Source organism: Sminthopsis crassicaudata, chromosome 6, assembly GCF_048593235.1.
Source record: "Sminthopsis crassicaudata isolate SCR6 chromosome 6, ASM4859323v1, whole genome shotgun sequence".
In the NCBI taxonomy this organism is placed as follows: Eukaryota; Metazoa; Chordata; class Mammalia; order Dasyuromorphia; family Dasyuridae; genus Sminthopsis; species Sminthopsis crassicaudata.
The window spans coordinates 139,182,868-139,195,695 of record NC_133622.1 but is presented as its reverse complement, the minus strand read 5'-3'; the positions used below and the strand labels follow the sequence as shown (position 1 = coordinate 139,195,695).

At 33.7% G+C, this 12,828-nt stretch overlaps 1 protein-coding gene across 3 annotated transcripts in view; it reads right to left on the bottom strand.

The window, feature by feature from the left end:
- The window catches only part of GRID2 (glutamate ionotropic receptor delta type subunit 2), a 1,921,766-nt gene that overhangs the window by 1,700,788 nt on the left and 208,150 nt on the right, over window positions 1–12,828 (bottom strand). The gene's annotated exons all lie outside the window — the stretch shown is intronic.

The following is a 12,828-nucleotide window of genomic DNA, read 5'->3' as shown; positions in this document are numbered from 1 at the left end:
AGCTATTGATCTTAAGGAATTCATATAGGTCATATATAAATTTATATAAATTAATATTTAAGTGGCAGAAGGTCCTCATGTTATATGCTTAGCTCTATGCTTTATGCTATTGAGGATATTTATTGGTAAATTTGATAAAGAAATGCAAGATTTGATGTGAACTGGATTAACAGAGTAAAGATCCAAAATATTTTGATAAGCTAAAGCAGGAAGTTTATGAATTTTTAAAAACCTACTTTGATAACTATATTTCAATATAACATAGCTTTTCATAATTTTTGGAATTTTTTATATTAAAGCACTATTTTGGGAAAGGGTTCCATAGATTTTACCAGACTGCTATACTATAAGAATCTTTAGTATAAAGTGTTGAACAGAATTTAATAAGATGAAACTCAATATGAATGAATTCTTACACTTCAGCACAAAAAAATTCATATCGAAGTTACAAGATGAAGGAAACATTGTTGGACAATTTTCCTGAAAGGAAAAAAAAATTAACATCTTACAAGCGCAATATCATTCAGCTATGTGTTGCTATAGCCAAAAAAGTACACAAGATGTAGAATGCATTATAAAGAACATCATACACAAAAGAAGGAAAAGATAGTTCCATTTTACACCACTTCAGTCAGGTAACCTCAGAAGTACTGTGTATTATCCTATGTACCTCAGCTTAGAGGGACATTGATAATTTAAATAAAGAATGGAACAATGTCAATGTCCATGTCATATGAGATTTTGAAAGAACTTTACCCTAGAGAAAAAAAGACTTGAGGAATCATGACAACTATCTTCAAATATTAAAGAACTGTCATGTGGAGGAAAAATTAGATTTTTTTTGTTTGGCTTAAAAGGAAAAATATGAGGAATATAAAATGAAAAGTGATAAATTTAAATTGTATATGAGAAAAACTCTCTGATGATCAGAACTGTCTCAGAATGTAGCATTTTCTCCAATAGGTGGTAGGTTTCCCCTCTTTGAAGTTACTAAGTAGATACTGAACCACCACTTTTCAACTATATTATAGTGAATATTCCTTTAAAGTACAAATTATGAGAACTAGTTACTGAGGTCATTTCCATCTCAAATTCCAAGACTTTGAAAAAATAAAACATATAAAGTTTTAAGATTTACAAAAGCACTTTGTTTGAAATTCTTATAACAGGGCAATCATTCCCATTTTACAGATGAGAATACTTATTGGACCCAAACAACATTAAAAACAAACTAACATTTGTTTTCTATCATATGTGGAGCACTAACAATATGCTGGAAGTATAGAATTCCTCTTCCATCTTCCATCCAGCTAGATTGATAGTCAAGTAGGCCTACCATTAACCTGAAGGCTGAGCAATATTCTCTAAATATTATGGAATAAAGTAAATGTGGGGGAGTAACAAAGTTTAATTAAGAAAAAATGGGATAGTACCATAATGGCATAGAAATGAGAGGGTGATGGATATTAACTTTCCTAGCCTAAGTGCAGTGTAATAATAGGGAAAAGCTAGATATGTATGTAGAATCACAAAACTGTAGAGCTATGAGAATATCCTTATTTGTCTTTTGAAAGCTACCTGTGCCCTATATATTATGTCAAAATTCATGGTGATACTAATATAAAGATTCTTAGTAAGGAAGAAATTAAACATATTAAACATCATCTAATCTATACTAGAGTCTACCAATTCAGTGATAAGAGATAAAAAGCCTGATTCTCCATCAATTGGCTGAAGACACATTTGGTCATTGAATTATTCAGAGCTCTGAAGTTTTTCAATGTTTTCTTTTTCTTTAAGTTAATTAAAATAAATAAAGGCCTCTCTTCTAGATGACAGTCATAAGTGTCTATGAAATATCCAGATGGCATAGTAGTTTGTGGATCTCAAAAAAGAAGACCTGTCAAATCTGATCTCAGAAATTTATTGGCTCTGTGCGTCTGGGGAAATCATTTAATCGCTGTCTACCTTAATTTCCTCAGATGAAAAATGGGGATAATATTAGCATTTGTATCACAGGATTGTTGTGAAGTTTAAATGAAATATTTGTAAAGCACATAACACAATTCCAGGTATATATTAATAAATGAATTAAATTAATTAAATATAATCTGTTAATATAATTATAATATATAATATAATATAAGTAATTTTAATTAATTAAAAATAAAACAAATTAAAAATAAAAAACTGTCAAATGTGTGGCAAGACCAAATTGTCCAAAGTAGCAATTATAAATTCAGAAAAGACTGTCCCTAAACACAGACATTATGTCTTAACAAATTGGTTTTCTTAAAACTTAAGGTAAAGATTATGAAGTAAGACTTTGCTGATGGAGACACAAGATACAGAGTTTGCAAGCTCTGTATTGGCAAGAATGATTCACCTCAAATTGCATTTGTGCTAAAGATTTATCTTATAATCCCTCACATGAATATTAGCACTCTGAATTACTTTTAGACAATGAGAATAGAAGGAAGAAAACTCTATAAGCCTGAGGAAATACCTAAGGAGACTTCTGCAGATTTCACAGTGCCTTATTCACTTTTTACCTAAAAATAAGCTGACTGTACTGCCTTCATTGTTCAATGTCATTGGAATATATGTGAGCTGTAATTTAGATATTCTTTTTTCCTCTCACTGGTATAGCTTTAATGTTTACTATACCACTACCCACTTAAGAAGTATATGCTGCTAAATGTTGAAGACTAAGCAAGAAAGACTAATCACCTCTCTAATCCTTGAAATTAGGCCCTCAAGAAAGCGACCCACATATGTAAAAATGTTTGTGGCAGACCTTTTTGTAGTGGCAAGAAACTAGAAACTGAGAATGGCTGAATAAGTTATGGTATATGAGTATTATGGGATATTATTATTCTAGAAGAAATGATCAGCAGGATGATACCAGAGAGGCCTGTAGAGCCTGATAGCCAACCAGGGCAGCATGGGAAGCCTGAGAAGTAAAAGTGTCTATCACTGAAACTGGGAAGGGAGCTTTGGACTTGGAAGTGGAGCTGTGCTCTGTGAGAACACAGCTAAGTTATGAACCTATTCCCCTTCACTTTCCCAGAGACTGAAGTTTTGCTGAAAAGAAGGATTATGCTTCCCTTGTGTTAAAGAGAGTAAGTTTTTGTGTTTGTGGTTATAACTTTTAAGTAAATAATTTTTTAAAAGCTTTATTGTGTTAACCTTTAGTGTGTACATTGCAGGAAAAGATTGAGGGCATGATACTAAATGAGAATGCATATGAAAATTAATTAAAATTTTGATAGTTCAAAATTATTATATGCCCTAATGCTACATTTATAGAGTTGGAAAGTCTCTCAAATAATAGAGGGTATTTCCTGTATTCTGCCCAGGTAAGACCAAATCTGGAATATTGTATTTTTTTTTCCTGGGCACCATGTTTTACAGAGGTTATTTATGTGGGGAGCATATAAATTCAAAGATTAAAAATTGGAGAGAAGGGTGTGAATTATGAAGGGCTTTGCATACCAAATAAAGGACCCTTACATCCCTAATAGAGACCTTTTAAATGAAGACCTATTGTAGCTGTTGCTCTAGTTTGTACTCCAGGAAGATGATCCTAATATTCAATTTAATAGCTGAACTGCTTTAAAGATTAAAATAATGAGAGGCAGTATATTTACTAGACAGCCTTGAAATCAGCACTGCTGGGTTTAAGATCTTCCTGTAATGTTGTGGCCTAAGGAAAGTCCATAGTCTTTCATTGAAAGAGGATTCTTATGAAAACAATATATTGTAGGGTCGATATGTATTCCTATCTTGATAGAGAAGTTTACTTTTTGAAAATTCCTATATCACTGAAATTTAAAATTTGACAAAAATCTGAATTTCAAATCTGATTTTAAAAATATAAGACACGTAATTGCTTTATTCCATATATTAGTGAAACATTATCTTTAAAGCTTTGAAGCAATATTCACTGGTTGAAAGAAAGCCATGTATTTTATTCTGCTTTGCCATTAGTGAATAGAAACAAATAGGGAAGGAAAGAAATCTGTCTGAAGTTGCCTGAGGCTGTTGGGTAAAGAGGAAAGCACCTGCTAGGAAAGCAGTGGAGCTTGTTGGCATGCTAGCTTTCCTGAACCAGCCATTCCATTATGGTCTTCTCCCAGCCCCCTCTGTGATTTCTTACAAAATCCAGCTCCTCTAATGATCTTATTTAAGTCTGGTCCTAGATGAGTATTTCACCTTTCTCCTTTCCAGCTAATTCTCCACCTTAAGGTAGAAGTCTTAAAAATTATTATAACTTTCCCAAATTCATTCCTCAATGATAAACTGCCATCCTATTGGTCTTCTCATGACAAAGATTCTGAATTCTCCCATTTTCTCTCCCTTCTCTGCTAATCTCTCCCTTATTCCCATCATCTTCAACTCAACTCCCCTAGCCCCACCACTTGGGGTAAGAGACAAGAATGTAGAGTGGAGGAAGCAGTATAGCTGAGTTCTCCCAATAGTGTCCTCCAAACAATTTAAAATAATGCTTCAAATTAAAATATGGAATTATATATCCAAAAAGATTAAGGTGAGGCCATTTTCCCAGTCCAAGACAACTTAGAAGACCAGAATGTAAGGTCTGAACCTAACTGCACAGGATTGCAACACTATCTATACTTCTTAAATAAAGATACAAAAGCAGCAACATCTGATTCAAAAGCAGTAGCAGCAACTAACTCAGGAGTTATCAGACCATACATGGCAAAAAATATATTACAGTATGATTCTGTCCTAGCACTAGGAGTAGGAGAAACTTTGGCAACTTCAATGCACATTCCCAATTCTGGGTATCAGTTGTAGGGCATAGAAGAGTGGTCACAAGGGAGCAGAGTGGGTGACAAACATAGAGCACAGACCAAGAGAGCTGTGACCATACTACCTTGAAAACACTAGAAACTAATAAAATTCCCAGAACTTACTATGAAAACAGCAGAATTATAAAATTGGAAGTCCACAATAGTAATTTCCTTATCTATCTTAGTAAAGATCAACTTTAGCATAAATTTGAAAGTAAAAAAATAGGCTGGGAATATGAGAAAACAATGAAACAAAAGAAAATAACCATAAAATATATAATAGTGACAGAGAAGATCAAAACTTAAATTCAGAAACAGATAATATGAAAATATGCCCTAGGAAAACCCAAAAGAAAAAGAATTAAGAACTCCCAAAAGAAGCCTAAAAGAGCTGAAGAAAGAGTAGAAAATAAATTTTAAAAGTAAGTTAGAGTCAGAATGATAGAAGAAAAACTGGGAAAATTAATGAGAGTAATGCAAGAAAATTATGAAAATAGATTTAACAACGCACTAAATGAGGCACAAAATACACTGAAAAAATAACACCTTAAAAAATATTGGCTCAATAGTAAAAGAAGCACAAAATATCATTAAAGAAAAATTCTTAAAAAGAATTGCATAAATGGCAAAAAGGATACTAAATTTCACTGATGAAAAAACTTTTAAAAAGTAAAATTCGCCAAATGAAAAAAGAGATACAAAAGCTCACTGAAAAAAAATTCCCTAAAAATTAGAATTTGGCAAATAGAAGCTAATGATGTCACAAGTCATTGAAAAACAACCAAACAAAATCTAAAGAATACTTTAAAACAAAAAACATGAAATATCTCATCAGAATAACTTTCTTGGAAAACAGACTGGGGAGAAATACCTTAAGTATTGGATTGCCAAAAAGTCATCATTTAAAAAAAAAGATCCTAGACCTCATTTTTCAAAAAATTATCAAGAAAAATCATCCCAAAATCTTAGAACAAGAGGGCAAAAAAAAAATGAAAAAATCATTAACCATCTGAAAAATATTAAAAAAAATGAAAACTCCCAGAAATAATATAGCTACATTCCAAAGCTCTCAGGTCACAAAGAAAAATTTTCAAGTATTTGGAAATAAACAATTCAAATAGCAAGAAATCAGATCTTCAGGATCACAGAAGATTGTGATCCTGTAATGCAAAGGAGCTAGGAATACAAGAAATGACAATCTAATTCAGTAAAACTGATTGTAATCCTTTAAGGAGAAAAAATGGATATGTAATGAAGTAGAGAATTTAATGAAGTAGAGAAAAGACAAGAGCTGAAATATAGAATTTACATTCAAACAAAAGACTCACAGCATAAAAAGTTAAATATGAAAATAAATCATAAGTGATTTACTAACTTTAACATTTGGCATTGCTTTATGTTATGGGCCAGAACGCTTGTACTTAAAACAAGGATTCTTACAAGGTGTTAAGTCAGTGGAATTGATGAGATAATGGTTATTGATGATTAATAGTTCTAAGTTCAGTATGACTGATGTAATCTTACAACAAATAATGTTTTCCTAGTGATATAAGATTGGTTTATACTCAGTGTAGAGAATATAAGCGGGGACTAAGAGCCAGACTCATTCAGAGCCAGAGAAGACAAGCAGACTGGAGGCGGGAACTCAAGCTCTCAGAACCAAGAAGAGAAAGAGAGAGAGAGAGAGAGAGAGAGAGAGAGAGAGAGAGAGAGAGAGAGAGAGAGAGAAAGAGAGAGAGAGAGATTCATTCCATCTTCGGTCAGGCTCCTGGTGCCTCTCCTGGGGGAGCTAGAGGCTCATAGAAGAGCCAGAGAAAACAAGAGGACTGGAGACTGAAGCACAAGCTAATGGGAACAGAAAGGTAGATTCATTCACTCCATCTCACACCACTGTGGTAGTAGGCTCTCCTCCTTAGGTTTTTCACTAAAACCAAGACTCTGAAGGCCTCTAAGAAAGCTAGCCCAGGCTCCAGGCAAGGAAACTAGATTGTAACAGAGATAATAAAGGATTTGGACTTTAACACCTGTCTATTTTCATGATGATTATTCTACTGAAAGGAAGGCTGCTCCAAGACCTCCAGAAAAACCCAGCTTCATGGTAAGATGATACATATAACTCCAAGAATTTTATCACTATTAGGATAGGTAGACGGAAAATTGTCAAATAAGATATGATTTTGAGTTGTTTATAGTCATTAAGTTATAATGACCTCAAAAAGTGGAGGAAATGGGAAAGGCGATGAAAGAAAGAAGGAGAATGGGGGAAATTATTTTACATAAAAGAATCATACAAGGGGCAGCTAGGTGGCACAGTGGATAGAGCACCAGCCCTGAAGTCATGAGGACCTAAGTTCAAATCTGGCCTCAAACACTTAACAACCCTGGGCAGGTCACTTAACACCAATTTTGAGGAAGAAGAACAAAGAAGAAGAAGAAGGAAGAAGAAGGAGAAGAAAAGACTGGAGCAGAATCTATTACGCTTCAGCTGAAATTAATAAAAGCAAGGCTAGCAATCATGATTTCATACAAAGCAAGAGTAAAAATAGACCTAATTAAAAGAGAGAATCATGGAAATATCTTGCTAAAAGTTACTATAGACAATGAGGCAATGAAATAATAGTAATACTAAACAGATTTGCACCAAATTATATATGATCCAAATTCTTAAATGAAAAGTATTAATTAACACCCAGTAAAGAAGAATAAAAATACTTATTAGGAACATTTTCCCAATAATATGCCAATAAAAATTACAATCCAAATAAATGAATTAAATATTTATAAAAAATGGGAGTTGCCCAGAATAACAATGTAGAAAATAGAAAAATAAATAACTTATTCAAGAAAAAAAAAAAACCTGAATAAGCCATAAGTGGATCCCCTAAGATGAAAACAAAAGAGACCAGATAGCTTTCCCACTGAATTCTACCAAATATTTATACAATAATTAATTCTAATATTATATAAATTGATTCAATTATTCTGGGCAATTTGGAACTATGCCCATCCTTTGAACCAGAGAAATACTACTACAGCTGTATCATAAAGAGATTTTTTTAAAGGAGGGGAATGGATCTATGAGAATAGAAATATTTATTATAGCCCTTTCAGTGATGGCAAATATTGGAAATTGAGGGAATACTTATCATTTGGGAAATGGCTTATCAAGTTGTGAGATATGATGGTGATGAAAGACTATTATAAGAAATAACAAACAGTATGCTCTCAGAAAAACAAGTAATGATGTACATGGACAGATGTAGAATAAAATGAAGAGAACCAGGAGCACATTTTACACAGTAATCACAATATTGTATAATGATCAATGGCGAATTATTTAATTATTCTTAGCTACACAAAGATCCAACAGAATTCTATAGGATTTAATGATGACAAAAATACTATCCACCCCGACTTCCAGCCAAGATGGTGGCGTGGAGGCAGACAGCTGCTTGAGCTCCGTGTTTTCTCTCAGGACTTACTTCATGACAAGCCTCAGAGTTAATGCTTGACCGGGAAAGAAACCCACAAATAATCACCAAGAGATGACATCCTTGAAATTCGCCAGAAAAAGTTTGTGTTTGCTCGGGGGAGGGTCGAACAGATTGGGCACAGACTGAGGGCACAAACCAGAGGGGGGAGGGGTATAATCTCTGCCGTTTCTGCAAAAAGGCTTTTACCCCAGTGTGGATGTTCTGTCTTCACAGAAAGCCAGGAGCAGCAGAGAGGGTATAAACACCGGAGGTAAAGGTTAAAACCCCGGAAAGCTAGCATCTCTCTTGGAACCGGCCACCCCCAACCCCCACCTGGAGTGACTCCGAGTTCTCAGAGCCTCAGAGCACACACCCAGTGCAGCCATCACTGTCCTGTTAAGTGGCTCTCTGCTGACCTACCCTCAGTCTGTAGAGGAAGCCCATTCACACCATTCAGCCCCCATCCCCCCAAAACATACCAGTTGCTTCTCTTGTCAATTTGTTTTCTTCGATTCCGCTCTTGACAAAAAGAACAAAAAATTCAAAAGGGCTTTAACCATTGACAGCTTCTGTATGGAGAGAGAGTAGACTTCAAATATTGAGGAGACTAAAAACAGACTGTCCCCAGAGGAATCCCCTAAGGGGGATATGATCTGCTCCTCAATACAAAAGAATCTCATAGAGGAAATCAAAAAGGCTCTCACAAGAGAGCTAGAAGAGAAATGGGTAAAGGAAAGGGAAGCTTGGAAAGAGAGCCTGGAGAAGTTATCCAGAGTGGATAAAGAGATCAAATCATTGATAAATAAAATTAGTGAATTAGAAAAGGTAAACAACTCTAAGGAAAACAGGATTAGTGAGCTGGATAAAGAAATCAGCTCTCTAAAAAATAAAATAGAAAAAAATTCCATAGAAGAAAAAAACTCACTTAAAAACACAATTGGAAAATTACAAAAAGATATTTAAAAAAGGAGTGAAGAAAATACATCATTGAAAATTAGACTCCAACAAGTAGAAATGAATGACTCAAAGAGAAACCAAGAGGTAGTCAAATAAAGTCAAGTAAAGTAAAAAGCAGAGAATTGAAACAAGTGAAAAGAATGTCAAGGACATTATTAGAAAGACAACAGACCTGGAAAACAGATCCAGGAGAGACAATTTGAGAATAATCAGACTCCCTGAAAAATGTGAGGAAAAAAAGAGCTTGGACATTATTTTCGAGGAAATTATCAAAGAGAACTGCTCAGATGTTTTGGAAACAGAGGGTAAAATAGACATTGAAAAAATTCATCAGTCACCTACTGAAAGGGACCCTAAAATCAAAACGCCAAGAAATATAGTGGCCAAGTTCAAGAACCATCAGACAAAGGAAAAGATATTGGAAGCTGCTAGAAAAAATCAATTGAGATATGGAGGAGCCACAATAAGGATAACCCAGGATCTAGCAGCATCGATATTAAAAGAATGAAGGGCCTGGAACATGATATTCCAAAAGGCTAAGGAACTTGGTATACAGCCAAGAATAACTTACCCAGCAAGAATGAGCATCATTTTCCAGGGAAGAAGGACATTTAACGAAATAAATGAATTCCATCTATTCTTGATGAAAAAACCAGACCTACATAAAATGTTTGATCTTCAAATACAGAACTCAAGAGATTTCTAAAAAGGTAAAAAGAAATCTTGAGAACTATACTTCTGCCAAAAAAATATGTAAAGAACATATGTATAATTTGTCCTAGAAATTAGAGGTGGAAAGGAAATTATATCATAAAAAAGTGTAAAGTTGTGGTACTACATCTCATGAAGAGGCAAAGGTAACCTATTATATCTGAGAGAAAGAAAGGAGGGAGATGAACATAGTGTGTATCAATAGACATATTCGATTTATGGTGAAACTTCTTCCACTTCATTGAAAAGTGAGAGGGAAGGAGTAAGCTAAGGGGAAGGGAATACAGAAATTGTGAGGAAAAGAGGTAAAATAAGTGAGGAACTTTAAAATGGGGGGAGGGATACTAAAAAGGGAGGGCTGTGAAAAGCAAGTGGTGTTCACAAGTTTAATACTGGGTAGGGGGGTAAGAGGGAAGGAAAGGGGAAAAGCATAAGCAGGGATTGATAGGATGGCAAGCAATATAGAACTAGTCATTCTAACCATAAATGTGATTGGGGCAAACTGCCTCATAAAGAGGAAGCAGTTAGCAGACTGGATTAAAAGTCAGAATCCTACTATATGTTGTTTACAGGAAACACACATGAAACAGGGTGATACATTCAAACTAAAAGTAAAAGGGAGGAGCAGAATCTAATATGCTTCAGGCAAAGCCAAAAAAGCAGGAGTAGCCATCCTCATCTCAGATCAAGCATAAACAAAAATTGATCTAATTAAAAGATATAAGGAAGGGCATTATATCCTGCTAAAGGATAGCATAGATAATGAAACAGTATCAATATTAAACATATATGCACCAAGTGGTGTGGCATCTAAATTCTTAAAAGAGAAATTAAGAGAGCTGCAAGAAGAAATAGACAGCAAAACTATAATTGTGGGAGATCTCAACTTTGCACTATCAGAATTACATAAGTTAAACAACAAAATAAATAAGAAAGAAGCCAAAGAGGTAAATAGAATACTAGAAAAGTTTGATATGATAGATCTTTGGGGAAAGCTAAATGGAGACAGAAAGGAGTATACTTTCTTCTCAGCAGTTCATGGAACCTATACAAAAATTGATCATATACTAGGGCATAAAAACCTCAAAATCAAATGCAGTAAGGCAGAAATAGTAAATGCATCCTTTTCAGACCACAATGCAATCAAAATTACATTTAATAAAAAGCCAGGGAAAAATAGACTAAAAAAAATAATTGGAAACTAAATTATCTTATACTAAAGAATGATTGGGTAAAACAGCAAATCATAGACATAATAACTTCATCCAAGAAAATGACAATAATGAGACATCATACCAAAATGTGTGGGATATAGCCAAAGCAGTAATAAGGGGAAGTTTTATACCTCTACAGGCCTACTTGCATAAAATAGAGAAAGAGAGGGCCAAGGAATTGGGCTTACAGATAAATTGCTAGAAAAGGAACAAATTAAAAACTCCCAGACAAACACAAAACTTGAAATTCAAAAAATAAAAGTTGAGACTAATAAAATTGAAAGTAAAAAAAACTATTGGATTAATTTAAAAAATAAAAAAATAATGAAAAAACCAACAAAATAGACAAACCCTTAGTAAACCTGATTAAAAAAAAAAAGAAAGAGAAAAAGCCAATTGTTAGTCTTGAAAATGAAAAGGGAGAAATCACCACTAATGAAGAGGAAATTAGAACAATAGTTAGGAGCTATTTTCTCAACTTTGTGCCAATCAATTCGATAACTTAAATGAAATAGAAGAATACCTTCAAAAATATAGCTTGCCCAGATTAACAGAGGAAGAAGTAAGTAGTCTAAATAGTCCCATCTCAGAAAAAGAAATAGAACAAGCTATTAATCAACTTCCTAAGAAAAAATCCCCAGGACCAGATGGATTTACATGTGAATTCTATCAAACATTTAAAGAACATCTAACTCCAATGCTATATAAACTATTTGAAAAAAATAGGGATTTAAGGAGTCCTACCAAATTCCTTTTATGACACAGACATGGTACTGATACCTAAACCAGGTAGATCAAAAACTGAGAAAGAAAACGATAGACCAATTTCCTTAATGAATATTGATGATAAAATCTTAAACAAGATATTAGCAAAAAAAACTTCAGAAAATCATCCCCAGGATAATACACTATGACCAAGTGGGATTTATACCAGGAATGCAGGGCTGGTTTAATATTAGGAAAACTATTAGTATAATTGACCATATTAATAATCAAATTAATAAAAACCATATGATCATCTCAATAGATGCAGAAAAAGCATTTGATAAAATCCAACATCCATTCCTATTAAAAATGCTTGAGAATATAGGAATAAATTAAATTTAAAAGTTTCTGCACAAACAAAACCAATGCAAACAAGATTAGAAGGGAAGTGACAAATTGGGAAAACATTTTTACAGTTAAAGGTTCTGATAAAGGCTTCATCTCCAAAATATACAGAGAATTGACTTTAACTTATTATTATTATTAATTATTCCTTAAAATAATAACAAGCATATATTTAAAAACTTCAGTAAACATCATATGTAATGGCGATAAACTAGAACCTTGCCCTGTAAGATCAGGAGTGAAACAAGGTTGCCCACCATCACCATTACTATTCAATATAGTACTAGAAACTCTAGCCTCAGCAATAAGAGCCAAGAAAGAGATTCAAGGAATTAGAGTAGGAAATGAGGAAATCAAATTATCACTCTTTGCAGATGACATGATGGTATACTTAGAGAACCCCAAAGACTCTGCTAAAAAGCTATTAGAAATAATTCAGAATTTTAGCAAAGTTGCAGGATACAAAATAAATCCACATAAATCCTCAGCATTTTTATACATTACCAACACAATCGAACAGCAAGAGATACAAAGAGAAATTCCATT